Here is a 16004-nt window from a genome sequence, read left to right as displayed (position 1 = left end):
ATATTTTTGTTGTATACATTTTAAATCTGCGTTTGCATAAAAAAAGGGAAAATCTAGGATCCATAGCTGTTTTCCATGTTGTTTTGGTTTGTATTCATTAAATTTAATGCAAAATGTGGCTGTTCTGAAGACATGAACGATTGAATATTTCAGTAGCTAACAAGCTTGCTTTAGCACAGTGTCCATATTTTTGAGGTTCATTTATTGTATAAATAATATTAAAAACCTTCTATGGATAATACAAGGCGATAAATTAAGTACATGTACAAATAAATTAACGATGTATATTAATTTGTGGCACTGGAAGTTAGACTTGCTGGTGAATGATGTTTTCTGACATGATATGATGATCAAACTGTGCAGCTCATTCTCGCAATACAATTGCTGAATGAAAATATGCTTCCCGCAACATAGCACTCCACATTTTATGTTATCCAGATTATTCCCTTTGGAAACATAAATTGCTTTTATGAGGTATAAAATTATGTCTATTGCAGAACAGGGATAAGTCAAGTACATGCATAAGTGATAAACCTTCTAACCACTGATTCAGAATAACGCATTTTTTTTATATTCAGAACTCTGTAAAACGTGTAGCAATAATAATCACACTTTTTTTTTATATTGAGCTTGTTGCATTTCAGCAATGTGACCTACTAAAAAAAAAAAGAAATAATAAAACCAAGCCTTTTTGCTTTCTTGTTGAAATGTAATTATCAGTCAAATTGAATATGGCTTTTAAAAAAGCCAAGCTAATTTTCCAAACTACAGATGAATGCAACTTTCCATTTATTTATTTTTGCTTACAAACATAATCTCAACATTATTTGATATAATATATAATTATATATAACATGGTACTGATTGCATAATGGGTTTCTGACAAAATTGTTGAACTGTTTAATAGGAGATATGATTATATATTTGTTTCAAAACACGTTAATCAAGAAAAAAGTGATAATGTTCATAAAACTAAATGAATAGCTGAAGAATGCTGATACCAGAGTATATAAATTACTACATGACTTAGTACAGATGAATAATTAATTTTTAGCTCATTTTGGAAGTTGTAATTATGAGACTAGGTCTGGTACCCGCCCGTCGGTATCTTTGCTAATTCGCTAACGTTTTGGGTGGAAATATGGTGGGTATGATTCTGTTACATTTAAGGTGATGTTACCTCATTGTTCTTTCTACATTTTTGGCTAAATTCAGTTCTCCTTAGTTACCTAGTGGAAGCTCAGCATGAGGGAAAGGTGGCAAATTTTGGTCTGTAAATACTTGCATTTATTTTAGGAATTTTCTTTTCTTCTTTGAATGTCCAGTGTGCCATCTTAAGTGTTTTGATTTTAACATATATAGACCATCATTCAAACTTAGCCACATAGACTATGTACGAAGATCCATGTTAGGAGAATCTTATAAGAGCTGAATTGATCCTCAGAGGTGCAATTTGTTTCAGTTTTCATAGGCATGATTGGGTTTGTTGAAGCTTAATACTGTATTTTTATTTTTTTAGCAGTCTGTTAATGCTCAGCATTTAAGCCTAGTGAAGCAGCTGGATCCATAGGGCAGACATTTGGTCTTATGCACTTACCAGTTTAGTTCAGCAGGGCTGTGCATAGGTGTAAAACCTCATTTGTGTAGAACCAAGGCTCTCAGCATTAACAGAGGGGCCTAACTGTAGGTAATCAAATGGAGAAGCATTCTTTATTTGAGTGTATTTGTATTACTTTATATAAACCTTTCAAACATGCTTGCTGTTTGAAAAACAAAAACGTACATTTATGTATTTTTACCTTTATATACTTGAATTAAAGACTTCAAGATTTGTAGGACTCCTGAAAGCATTGCTACTTGGCTTTGCCGTGTTACTGTCAAAATATAATTTGTGAAGGCACCCGCTTGGTAACAGATAAAGAATTAGTGTATTACATGTACGTTACAGTCATTGTAAAATCCTGGAGTTTTTGTGTGACCTTTGTCTAATGGTGTATTAATTACACGAGAGATAATCCATTTAACAATAAGTATGGGATAACTAAATTAGCACAGGTCACCTAAAGGCCTTTTGTCAAATCTGATTGTTATGTTGTCCTTTTGACTTTTACCTTATGGTAGGCACTAACAAAGTATCTAAACTTTGATGGATTATAAACTCTAAACATGATATGTATTTTTCATAATGCTAATGTAATTTTCTAGGTACTGAAAAGGTCAAACCCACACGTCTCTGTGTGCATTCTAAGTCTGTCTTTCCTTTTAATATTTCTTTTTCTCTGTTCCTCTGGTTCAAAAGTTCACTCCGTTCCCAAATGGCCACCTAATTTTCCAGTTATTCCCTCAAGCCATATGTGTTTTGGTTTCTTTATGGTTTATTAGGTACTGTAGGAAAGTAGCATAAGTTATATCATCTAATGAAATTCAAGCACACTTCAGTGATGCTTTGACTTGATTGCTGGCAGCAATTAAATCACGACGAAGGAGAATGATGCATAGGCTTACGTGTCCAGACACCCTACAGAAATTGGAAGAGGGATAAAACACAACAAAACCCCAAATAAAATAACAAACCCAAACCCAAGACAGACAAAACAAAACAGCACTGCCAGGCACTCAGTTCTTAACTTGATTTTTTTTTTATTGGCTAACAGCCTGATTGATAGCAAAATCATAACTTGCTGTATGCTAACAGGCAGAGTTCACTTGTAGGTTATTGTGAGCTGATAAAGGGTTAGATGGAGTTTTGATTTTCGCATTGGTCCTTGGTGCACCAGATTAATGGAATTTCAATGAGAGACTGGAGTAGTCACAGCTTTGTCAGAAAAACAGATGGAGATTCTATAGCCATGTCTGCTCATTAATACCAGTTGCCTGAAAGGTGTACTACTTCTCTATACAAAAGACTCAACATAATTGATTTTTGAGTGGTGTCTTTTTTCACTTATTGATGACTAGGTTTCTTGCAACTTAAATGACAGGTTTTTGTATAGTACAGTGTATTACAATGTTATGCCTTGTAATTTCTTACTCCTCTTCCATCTGTATGTTAAAGAACATAAGTAATGGAAAACACATCTCTAGGTTCATTAGAAAGCAAAGCATACTGAAATACTAAATGAAATATTAAGTGGAAAAGGAAGACTTTATTTAAAGTTGCTGGCGAACTTATTTTGAGTTGAGATGTTAATTAACAATGAAGTTGTCATATTAATGGGAAAAATGTTACTGTCTTTTATTTAATTTTCAGGTTCCTTAGGTTGATGTGAAATCTAGGTTTAATGCCATACTGAAACTTTCTTAGACTTTAACAGTAAAACCTTCTTTTATGATCCCCATTGTTTTGGCTTTTTTTTTTGACTGTAAACCTTTGCTTGATGGTGTAGGAACTTGATTCCATGCTAGGTAATGCCATTACTATTAAGGAATACAACTTCTGTCGTTTTTGTTACTATTGTGAGTGAACTTGTTAGTGAACCTACCACTTATGAAGAAGATATGTCTGGTTAGCTCTGCAGGGAGTGTGTGATTTAGTAATTACTGGATTTAAAAAGATCACAGTGAATGCTGGTAAAATAATTTAGGTCACCTTCGTTTCTATGGGTTATCTAGAAATGTTGCCTTGAGCATGTGAAGATGAAGGAAGTACTAAAATGTGTCTGAGGACTTGTATGGTCTTCGAATTATCCTATTTGACTATAGCATATGAATAAAATATGCTTTTTAGTAGAAAATTCTTAAATGGGGTGAGAATGTCAGGGGATTAGGTAGGCTGATACACTTAGGGACAATTCGTAAATCTGTAGCCTTCAGTGTTTTATAGGAAGGGGCATTTTGAACCTTGTCATCCAGAATAAATACTTGGCATGTTGGTGGAATCTCAGTGAAAAGCAAAGCGCACTAAAGCTTGAAACATGAAGAATATTTTGCAAACTCAGCTTATGATTGAATTACACGTCTCTTTCTTTTAACCTCTCTTCCCAAGTTAAATGGGATACATGTGGGAACAGGTGTGTATAAATTCCCAGGTTCAAATCTGTTTATAGAACAGAGTGTTAACCTTGTTGCAATAATAGTCAAAAGATGTACAGAAGTTCAGCTCCTCGTTGGACAGGAGAGATGCTATAGTCAAGCAAATATATTATCCTTACCATGCTTGAAATGATTTTTGGCTGTCACCTGTCCCATCTTTCCTAAAAATCTCTAATACTGCAACTTCACTGTCTTTCCCAGGCAATTTGTCCCAGTGCAGCACTGCACTTGCTACTAGCAGATATGCGTCCTAAACTGTTCATATCACACTATTGACTTTTGTCCATAAAGGACGCACAGTAGTTTATTTCCTTTCTTTTCCTTTTGTCATGTATATATTCAAAGACTGACAAAAGGCTTTGTACCTCTCCAAACTTAACTGCTGTTGAAAAAAAGCAAGCAACTGAACTGCTTGTTTGTTTGTTTACAGGATCCATAGCAGTGAATATTGCAGTAATTACTTATTTTGGAAAATAAAGACATTAAAAAAAAAAAAAGCATTTGAAATATGGAAAGCTAATCTGATTAATTTTGGTTTAAAGCATTTGCATAGAACAGAAGGGATTAATTTCTGTCAGGAAACAGAAGTTTCAAGTGCACTTCCGGCCCTGTTAAAGTCAATGGTAAAGTTAAAAATGATACCATGTAGGTTAACAGTGTGTACAAATTGATGATACTAAAACGGTTGAACTTCTAATTATCATGATGAAAAACTTCCTATTAAACAATAAACCCCTGTGTTCTTTTAACATTTACCTTTCTCCCACGGGAGAAATGACATGGTTTGTTGCTCATTTTATTTCATCTATGTTGCTTCAGTGACTGAGCAATAACAAAACAGCCATGTATGCTCCTCCACTAGACAGGACAATATTCACAATAAAAAGAAATAACTTGTTTGACCTATTCTTTTTTGTATTATATCATAGTTTTATTCAAGATATCTAACTATTGTAAAAACAAAACAAAAAAAAACCAACAAAGCTGAAGTGCACTATATATATTTTTTTTCCATTTATTTTATGTTGCTGATTGGGATAATGTTTTTCTAGGTCAATTCTTCTACATCATGAGTAGCTGAAATAGAAAGGAAGAGAGAAGCTTTTCCTTCAGCTTCCTTTATATGGGATAGGATGTTCAATTACAGGTTTAGGACCATGTTAACACTTTACTCAGCTATAGAAATTTCTACTTTCTCATTTCCTTTTAATTCCTCATTCTTCCTGTTAAGAAATAGTGGCAAGTCAGCCTACATTCTGCTCCTTCCTCCATCCCTCCGGATGAGTTAAATGAGAGTGCTGCTTCATAGTACCTCAGTGGCACCTTGAGATGGGTGATAATCCAATACTCTTCTAGAGGTGAGCAAGTCCAACAAGTTGTTGTTGCTGAGTTTCTAGGCAAGAGGCTTCTTTTTTCTTTGTTTTTCATGTCTACCAAGTAAGTCAGAGTGATGGGTCGGCCTTCAGCCTACACTACACAGTATCATTTGGTTAAGGCTTTTTTCTTTCTCAGAATTGACTGTTGGGAATTTGTGCCTGTATTTAATTCAGTGTATGCATGAAAGTGTATAACAACACTGAGTAAAAGATTTTCCCCACATTTATGTTTTTGTGCTTTAACAGATGAGTGCTTTCAGTGGAGGTGCAAAGTGCATTTGTAGAGCTTAAGCAAGTAGAAAAAGAACCTGTTAACTCTCAAGTATCATGCAATCTAGGCATTAATGTAATGGATTTGTTTGTTTCTTTTTATGAAAGAAGGAGGTTGCAATGGTTTAATGTTTATGAATTTTGAGATTAAATTTGAATGGAAAAGTAAAATCTATGTCATTAAAAAGCTTATTAAAGTGTTGTGTAAAAAAGAAAAACTTTGCAAGTCTTTATGATACCCACACTATGGACAAATTCATTATTGCCAGTCTAAAAAAATGACTTGTAGACATCATTCACTGCTTAAAAAATTGCAGCAGGAGCTATACTTGCAGACATTTGTCACTAGACAGAATTGGTTTGATAGTTTGCTCTGAAATTCTTTGTAGATATTCACTTGAATTACTTTAAGGAGTGAGATTAAGAGTACGAGACCAAAATATTGAATATTGACTTCTCTCCAAACTAAAATTATTACTACAGCTTCTTAATTAATATTATTCAGAACCTGTTCACCACTATCACAACAATGAAAGGTTATATCCCACCAGGATGTTAACCCTGTCTTTGCTGCTATTGGTCAGACAAAAATACTTTGGGGCTCATTTTGTGCAAGGAGTTATGAATGATCTTGTACTGTGAAATGGGCTAAAACCTTTTCTGGTCTAAAAAAGATTTTTATGGCCTCCTCCTGGAATATTCTCTCTGCCTACCTGAATGCACATTACTTATTTGATGGGAACTACATCATAGTTCATCATACTAACTTTCCAGAGGTATCCCAGTCTTCCTGGAAAACATCTTTTTCCTGTTCTTCAACAGTCAAATTTTGTATTTCTGTGAATACTTTACATATTACCAATATATACGATGCATATTCAACCATGGAATTAATTTATGTGCCTCACGTATCTGCTATTGTGCCTTGCCACCTCGTATTGAAGAGGCAAGGGGAATGATAAATGTGGAATGCATGTGATTGGCCCCGGAAGGATGTTTGTAGTGTGCTATAAAATGAGAACATGCAGACAAGTTAAGTGATGGTGGACCGAGTCTTCTTTGGTAGATAACAGGTGAATTGCTCCTTTCCAAGGACAGGTGCAGTACATGGGGACACGGACCTTAATATTACAGTTGCCTGAGGAAAAAATGAATGGAAATGATGTCATTGAATTCAAATTAAAAAGCAAATAGAATGAACAAACTAACCCCCCTCCAAAATAAGCAACCCCCCCCCCCCCCCCCCCCCCCAAAAAAAAAAAAACCTACCCAAAACAACAAATAACTAAAAAAAAAATTTCTTACAATTCTGTCTATTTTGAGCTCAGCAATTTGAGTTTGTATTTCAGTGAGAGTGGTAGGGTTAAAAAATTGTCTTTACGTGAAATTAAGAATGGGGTACTTTTTCTCCCCTCAATGGCTTCTTCAGAAACTGACTTTAGTACTATATTTTAACAGAAAAAGGATTGGTGAGATTATGACCAATTTTGATTGAAGATTTTTGGAATATTTTAGCAAAGTCGTTATTCTGTATTTGTGTAGCATACCTGTGAGTTAGGAGTTTATTTTACACAAAAGAATGTAGTCATGATGTTGACAAGTGCAGAGACTTCTTCTGTTATCTGTATACGCAGCATTTGGGTTATAAAGCCGTAAATAAATCCTGCAAAATAAAAACATTTTGTTTTTCCTTGTTAACCACAAACATCTGCAAATTTTCATTTGGCAGTATTGGGGACTGTCATGCAGCTGATAGAGGCATGCTTTAGGATGCACTGCATTTTTTTAATATGTGGCATACATTTTTCTTCTCTCTTGGATCTCTGGAATCTTCCAGTGTCCTCATTTGTTTGAGTGATATTTAGAATTTGGTATAAAAATAATGTGAAAATGCCATAGTGAGCTGGTGATAATTGATTTAGTCCATCACACTGAAATACCCCTTGTTTCCCTCTTCCTCCTCCCTTGGGCAATAATCATGGGATCAAGCTGCCAGTCTGTAGATATAATTTTTCCAGCAGTGCCATCTGGCTACTTGGCACTAGAAGTTGTATTGGCTTCTTAGCTGTTTCCACTGATTTTTGTCAAATAGAAGTCAGTTGATGAGATGTCTTCTGCTGGTGGGTGCTGATTTTTTTTTTGTTTGTTTTCAGTTGTGTTTTTTTTTTCCTAAAGTGAATATTGTTTTTTGTTGGAGTTTGTACGGAGCCGTTGATGTATATTTCTTTCTTTTCTTTAGAAAAAAATATGGATTTTTTGTAGAAATTGGCTTCTCTTACTTATCTTAAAAATGGTTTATCATTTTTTACATTTTAAGAAGTACTAGCATGTTACCTCAGTTTATTATAGAGCTTCAATAGTTAGATGGAACTTTCTCTTTTTTCATTCTTGGGAACTTTCAGTTTTTAAAGAAATTATAGATGAACTATCAGAATTCTAATATAATAGACCCTATTCTAATGGGTCTGTGTGACAGAAGTGACAGGCCTTATGTTTTGGAAGACTCAACCAACCAAGTCTTTTTGTTAAATTTTATATGTGTGTATCTTACTACAAAATATAAACTTATAGAAATGGATTGCTCAGCAGAACAAACGCATCTGAGTTTTTTCTGTTCAAGTCTTAGAATTGTTTCACTGCCTTACAGTATGATGAGTAGGAAGACAGGGCTCTGTAAATAGTGTTTTAATGGACAAATGAGGCGGGAAGAGAATAATCTCGATTAATTTATTTTGTTATTATTATTTGCTGTTTAATTTACTTTTTATTTTTTGTTCATACATATATATATACATATAAAAGCTTAAATATCCTGGCACAATACAAAGAATAGCATTTCAGATAACATGTTTCTATTTACTTAAAAAAAAAAAAGGCTTTGAATATTTTGGGTGAAATAAAGAAAAATAAAATCCAAAGTGCTCTCTGTTATGTATTCTCCTGTTAGACAAGACCAACTACTTTTTAAAATTCTTTTATTTAATTTGAGGATGGCTTTATTTTAGCCACGTCAGCACCGTGTCTCAGAGAAACGAATTATACTCATCTTTGCGAGGAAATCTGATTTTTTTTGTGAAATATTTTTTAATTTTTTGAAGCTGTCTTAAAATTGTTCAAGGTAACCTTGTGAACTCTCAAACACGAACAGTTGGGTTTAGTGGCCTGCTGGAATATTTTTATATTATTAACCCCCCAAAAGTAGAAAATAACAAGCGTTATTTATTTATCACAGTCGTACTGTTACCCTAATGTCTATGTTAATGAAATACAATTCAATTTTTCTTTAAATCAATATTATTGTTATTTCCCGGCACTGGAGAAATTGCCCCGTGCTGGAAATGATAGGTCTAAAAATCTTAAACGGGACAAAGCAGGCCTCGGTGAGATTTTCATAGCAGTTGATTTAAATAAAATTCCAAGGATCTCTCAGTATCTCTTCATAAGTTGACTTCTAACGAAAAAGAGGAAAGGCAAGGGGGCTGAACATGGGTCTCCTTATCAGTAACCTGACTCTGATACAAAGCGGGTATTTTTAACGTACGAGTTCAGTTGAAAGAATCTTCAGCGACAGCTATAAAGCAATGATGGCAAGTCTAGCTAAATATGCATGATCTATTATAATAGCAGAAGTGTAAGTCTTTAGCTTTGCAAAGTGTGTTCTCTCCCGAACGATTTTAAGGTATATCGGGATTTTCAAAAATAGCATCAAACCTTCTTTTTGCTCACAACTAAATGCAAAGATAAAATGCTGCCGCTAATCAATTGGCTGGGATGCCACCTCATTAAGATTTACACGATCATCAAAAATGCCCAGAATTGTTTGTTGGCGATATCCTAACTCAAATATATAAAGGGGATACTACAGCATTTTTCTTTAGAATCACGGGGAGTTCAGTGACCTTTTGTGGCAAATTATGTAGAAAGAAAATATTTATATTCATTTAAAATAACCTCCATGAAGAAATAGTCTCATTACCCTGTTTGATCAATTTCTTGTAGCCTGAACTGCAGCATGCTGCTATTGCCATCGGTTGATGGAATACACTGAGAAGTGGCTAATGGTGATGGTGCTCATCAGGACAGGGTTCAGCCAGCGGTCAGCAACAAATAATTCAAGACTGTTTCTAAGTTTGTGGCTGGTGGAATTTGCTTCTTGCCCCAAGCCAGCAGCATTGCTGAGCTGGGCTATTTGATTAGAAGAGGAGCATATTTGCTTCTTAGCAACTGCACATTTGCACAACACACAGACCTATACTGCCTCCAAAGGTTTTCCTTTTGTGATGGTGGAATAATACTTCCCCGTTGATTGACAGACAAAAGGAATCTTTGCAATGCAGAAGAGTTTACAACCAATTTTTCCTTTGTCTTTTGTATACTTCTTAATTTAGTATTGCCTGATACAAATCTGTATATGCAGCAAGACAGTCTACAATTTGAACTCCTGCATTTAAGCTATTGCTGCTATGCATATTTAAAAGACAGATGCACACTTAGGTTTAATCATTGGCATGTGCAGCTTTTTCCCCAGCAGATCTACTTAGTGGAAATTATTTTCTACTGTATTTTGAAATGGCTTCTTGGATATATATATTACCATCTCCCATGCAAGAGTGACATTCCTTTTACAGAAGGTGATGATAGATTGAAAGCTGTCCTGTTTTTAGTGTGTTTTTAAATGTATTAACAGAAGCGTAGCAGCGACTGCAATTTTAATACACTGTGTGTGTGTACTTCTCAATGTAACATTTCCTACAGGAAGTGAATCTACAGAAAAAAATGTGTCTAGTCAGGGGAAGGCGAAGGTATTTATAACACTGGTAATCCTTAAGACAATTTAGGAAAAAAGAAAGCCTGAGATTTACAGTCCTAGGAGGGCAGGGCAAGAAAAAAAGCAAACTTTTTTTTGTCTTTTATGGCTTTACTGCTCTTTTCGCTCCTGGCCAGTGTTTTATTGTGGAAGTTTCCGTAGTGCCATAGTGGAGCAATAAATTGCTGATGCGATTGCTGAAATGCTGCATGAAATAGTACAGCTAATGCTAATGGGAATTTTTGATGCATATATCTGCTTGCGTATTTCCCTAAATAAAAGATAACTTTTATAACTAAAAGCAATGAGAAGCACCTTTTAAATGTCGGTTTTATAGTCTCTTAAAACTGTATCTTTTAAGGGCAAGGGAGGATTACAGCAGGAGCACAGAATAAAAGGACTGGGCCATACTAGCATGGCTAACATAAGCATCCAGGAGTTCACTTACTAATAACCATCTTGGCGGCAATTTGAAGCTAAGAGAGAAGAAAGCAATCTGATAATGGTGAGACAATAATAAAGCCCAGATGTCCCTCTAGATAAACATTAAAACTACCAAAGTCTTAAATTCTTTTTTTTTTTCCATCAGCAATTCTTTTTTTTAGTCAGATAATTTTAAATCATTATACGAAACTTAATTTTCTTTGAGATTTTTAGGGGTGGAGAAAGAAGGATGAAAGAAAGTGAAAGAGGTAAAGGGGAAACAGTGGACAACCCAGGGAACAAGTCTATGGGGTGTGCGTGCAACTGAACAAGAGGTGGGAATAGGAATGAGTGCCAGTGTTGTTTTGGAGGCTCTGAAAGGGCTGACTGGTGGCTTCTTTCTCTTTCTGCTAAATTTGATGGATGCATATATAAATTTTTTGAAGAGTGTTTTAACATACTGGAAGGATTTAGCAGAATGCAGGGAGAGGTGCTTTGTCTAAATCTGTGATGTTCAGAGCTATGGGCATGTGGTAAGGTGGCTGCTTGTTATGTGGCTGAATTGCCAGGGAGATTCTTACACCTCGAGGACCTAATTTTAGTACCTTGATACCTGTTAAGGTGTTACCTGTGTTCTGCACCGGTGTTGTGCTTCTTTTAGTAATATATTCATAATGAATTACCTTTAAAAAACAATAAATACAGAGAGCTTTTGTAAGCAGTAGGATTTTTTAACGAGTCACTAAAATATGTAGGAATTGTCACATAGCCATTAGGAAAATGCAACTATATACATGGCAGAATGCAGTAGCTTTTGCAATAGCACTCTGAACAATATCCAGCAATTTAAGAGAAGGATATGAGGAATATATTACCTAATTGAACTGACAAGGGTTTTTTTTGCATAGGTAGATGCAATTATTCAAATTGGAGGTGGGCCAAAATGCTGGGGTTAGTCCCCTCATCTTGCTAATTAGGCTTTCAGTTTCATTAACAATCATTGAGATGTTGGGTGACTGGCTTCTGTATGAATGTAGCCATAGTGTAAATAAATTAAAAAATATCTTCTCCTTTAGAAGTACCTCAAGTTATGTTAAGTCTATGTATAAAATTATTATGGATCATATTTAGTTGTATAACTCCAGATAGGCAGAAGTAAATGCATATTTTAAAATGTGCACAACACCAAACATATGAAGACTGAAGGCAGCGTGGCTATGCCACTGCCATGTTTGTATTAGAAGCATTTTGTTTTCCTTTTACAAGATAATGTCTGGAAGGATTTCTGCTTTTACAGATGCATAGATTGCACAGTTAAATTAATCCAGTCTCCTCCCAGGATACTTGAAACCTGGAGTAAATTTAAATTTGAACAGTTTAGAGGAATCCACAATTCTTGTCTTGAAGACCTAATTTAGGAAATATCGCTTAATGCTTATGGCGTCTTTGAATTCCCTTGCCACTCTGATACACTGTCATTGGATTTTTTTCTTTTCGTGTTAATTGCCTTTGTCCTTTGGAAACAGCCATTTTGAGGGAGTTCTGTTTGGTTTTTGTTTTCCTTTTTAAGGGATAATAACGAGGTACAGTGAATCACACCATACAGCGTTGTTACCAAGTAGCTGCTTGCTATCTTTTGAAAAGTGCTTTGGGTATCTAACCCTCCAATAAATCTCTAGGCCAGGCTTAAAGTCCTACGATTCTCCATTTCCACACTCTATAATTAGTGTCTTCTCCTCAGGTACTTCAGGTGGAGAATTTCTCCAATATGTCTGCAGTTAGTTGCAAATCAGATTTTAAATTAAAAATTACCTTAATTGAAGAAAGACCATGAATATAAAACAAGGTGAAAATACCACACAAGAAGCAAATACATCGAAGTGTTTAAAAATCCCCAAAGTTGTAACTGTATATATGAAACTGAAAGAGCTAAGACAATGATAATCATCTCAAAAACTGACGAATAAATTGAGTAGTGAACAGGAGTTTTTTTTATTTCTTCATTGCCTTTTAAGAATGAAAGCAGATCAAGGCTTTTTGAAGGTAAGCGTTACAATAGGGAAGTGTGTGGTTACAATTTAATTAGTTATTTGGGTTCTCTCTGCTGTACAGATGAGGCCATAATTTGTTCTTTTGGTTTGATGCTTACACTGATCCTCCTGTAATTCTTCATAAATCCTTTGGGACTGAAAGTCAGTTATCCAGCTCTCATGACTAATACTCTATTATTAGAACAGGACACTAATACACTAGTATTAGAATAGTCTTACAGATGAAGAAGCTAACTTGGTCTTTGAATGTTTTTGAACAAAGTGAACTTTGTATTTACCTTCCACACTTGGAAATGACTTCTTCAGCTGGTATGTGTTATTGGCTAATACACATGATTAAATAACATGCTTTTCAAGAACTACAAACAAATAGCAGAGTGATTAGTCATTTTATTTTTTCAATGTGCTTCTAATCTTACAGAAAAAAGGACTTAGGTAGTTACACAGAGACACATATGGGTTTAGATAATGCATGAAGAAGTTGATCTTGGAGTTTTGTCCTTTAGGACTTCCATGTCTATGAGTGGCATCCATGTAATGCTCTCTAACAGTTTTGCCAGCAGTTTTCAAGAATTTGTTGTCAGGGTATGTTGTTCTTAGAGAACTGCCAGTTTATGCAAGGAAATCTGACAGTCTGTTAGCATAGCTATTGTAAATACAGGAACCAATCTTCAGGATGATTAGATTTTTATTCTCATACAGTACTGTTAGTAGTTGCAGATTCATTGACTACTTAGGAGAATTCAATTTACGTACAATCTGAAAGTGAGATTAAGTTGTAGGTATTTTCATTGGATCAAAGCAGCTCTAGAATTCTAGACTCTGTGTATGTGCACTTGATCTGAATTAGTCTATGCCTCAGAGAACCTAATCTGGGTAAAAGCAAGAAGTGAGAGAAAGTTTGTAAGCAGTATGCAAATATACTACTGCAGGACCTAGGTACTACAGGAGATGTGTAGCAGGCATTGAAATTATATCTGTCAAAGCAATATTGTCCTCTAGAAAAAGAAGTATAACTGTCAACTCAGATAAAGTCCATGTGGTTAGGAATGCAATGGTATTATTCTTTGCAAAATGGTTTACTCGTTACTATTTCCATGTTACTATATCTAAGCTTTAATATTCAGCATAGTTCTTGATTATTGGACACAGTCATCTGTAAGAGCTTTCTTAACAGTGTCCTACGGAGAACATATGCTGTTGTACATTAACCTGTAGGATAAGATTTTGAGATGCTGAGATGGAAAGTAGATTCTGGAGTTCTCCAGATTCTGGGGCTTTTTTTTCTAGTGGGTGAAGTGTTGCAGTGTTCTGCAAAGATCAGGACATACACAGACTTCATAATTCATTATTCATGGCCATAAATTAAAAAGCAAACAGATAAATCACCACAGACCAAGAGCATGAACTTAGGAAGGGAAAACAAGAAATAGTCCTTGAAAGAATTATTTACTGTAGCTATGGTATGAGTTTATACATAGGGGATGAATCTTACTCTTTTTGAGTTTGTAAGAATTGTTTATGCTCAATTACTTGTTTTCTTTTGTCATCATCATCTCCAAGTTCCTGAAGTAAGGAAAGAAGTAGAGTGACAGAAGCTTGATTATGTAAATAAGTTCTTAAACTAAACCTACTTCTTACAGTTGATATTTTGTTTTTTGAGAGGAAGTGAGAATTCAAAAATCCCTGTCAAGCTGCTATGTGCTATAGCTACCACAGAAGAAAGAGTGCAGTTTTCTGTGAAATGCATACATATGTGACATCCCAGTTTACATGCTGTAATGTTCCTCCTGGCTCTTCTCTCTCCCTCTCTTGAACTGCTTACATTACTTTGGGAATGTGATGGTGGTGGGGGTCTGCAGGAGGAGGGAGGAGTCAGCAGGCCAAAGGGAAGAAAAAAAATTGTCCTTAGCTTTTTCTTCTTGTGTGTGGAATATGATGAAACCAACAATGTCACAGCATTTCTAGAAATAAGTGAATACTGCTTCTCTTTTATGACGAAGAGCAGTGGAAGCAAAGTAGCACTGACTTGTCCAAGATTGCAAAAGAAATCTGGTTTAGAGCCAGGACTTGCTCTGTTTTCTAGCTCCTGCTTACATGGTAAGATCTCTCCATTATGTCTCACGCTTTCCAGCTCTCTAAGTTTTTGACTATTTGAAATGGTTATTAAAGGGACATAGGGTAAACTTTTTTTTCCGTCCTCAGAACCACATCATTTATTAACAGATGTCATGCAAACGCATATACAACTTCCATGGCTTTGAGTGTTATTGTAAATGGTAAAGAGGCTCTCTTAGGTTGGGTTTAAGCTGATGCATTCTTCTGAAGTACTAGAGGTGTTTGAAGTTTCGTTTAACGCCTTGATTTTGGTAATATTTTTATAAGAAAACATTAGCATTCCTTTAACTGTTAAAACAAAAAACCAACAGCAAAACCAACAACATTCTGCTCAGGTTTTCAGAACCAGAAAAATCATGTAGTTAGCACAAGTTGTAGGACCACCCTCCCAAAACTTCCTAAAGAAGAGTACTTCCTAAGTAAGAGTTATGGCAGTGTATTATACTGCTGATACAGTTAATAAAACAGTTTTCCCTTACTGGTTAATTTGAGGAAGGTCTTTCTCCCCTCCCCCACCCACCCCCCCTCCCTCCCAGCTTAAAAAAAAAAATCAATTAAACAATTAAAAATTGCAATTTAAAGGTGAGTATCCAGACCATACCAAAAGTAAAGTGGGTTCTGGAGGTGGTAGGATGTAATACGCTTTCTATCTGGATGATTGTAGCTAACTTAAATAAACTGCTGGAAAAGTTTATGAAAGTTGCTCTTCAACTTCCAAATGATAGAAGTGATTTGGCCTCACTTTAAAAACAGCAGCCTAAAACTGAACTGCCTGAGTATTATCATTACTCCAAAGCAGCATAATTACCATTAGGAGAGAATTGGTTCCTTTAAAGGAAAAAATAATGAAGGGAAAACTTCTTAAAATGAGTTTTATTACATTTTTCTTATAAAATTAGTCTTTCATTTTGTTGATTAATGTTTGAG

General features: G+C 35.1%; 1 protein-coding gene across 4 annotated transcripts in view; it reads left to right on the top strand.

Moving 5' to 3' along the window:
- SKAP2 (src kinase associated phosphoprotein 2) overlaps positions 1-16004 on the top strand; it is a 108654-nt gene that overhangs the window by 22938 nt on the left and 69712 nt on the right. The window lies entirely within an intron of this gene.

Source organism: Gallus gallus, chromosome 2, assembly GCF_016699485.2.
Source record: "Gallus gallus isolate bGalGal1 chromosome 2, bGalGal1.mat.broiler.GRCg7b, whole genome shotgun sequence".
Classification (NCBI taxonomy): Eukaryota; Metazoa; Chordata; class Aves; order Galliformes; family Phasianidae; genus Gallus; species Gallus gallus.
The sequence above is the reverse complement of the archived record's forward strand: the minus strand, read 5'-3'. Positions and strand labels throughout refer to the sequence as shown.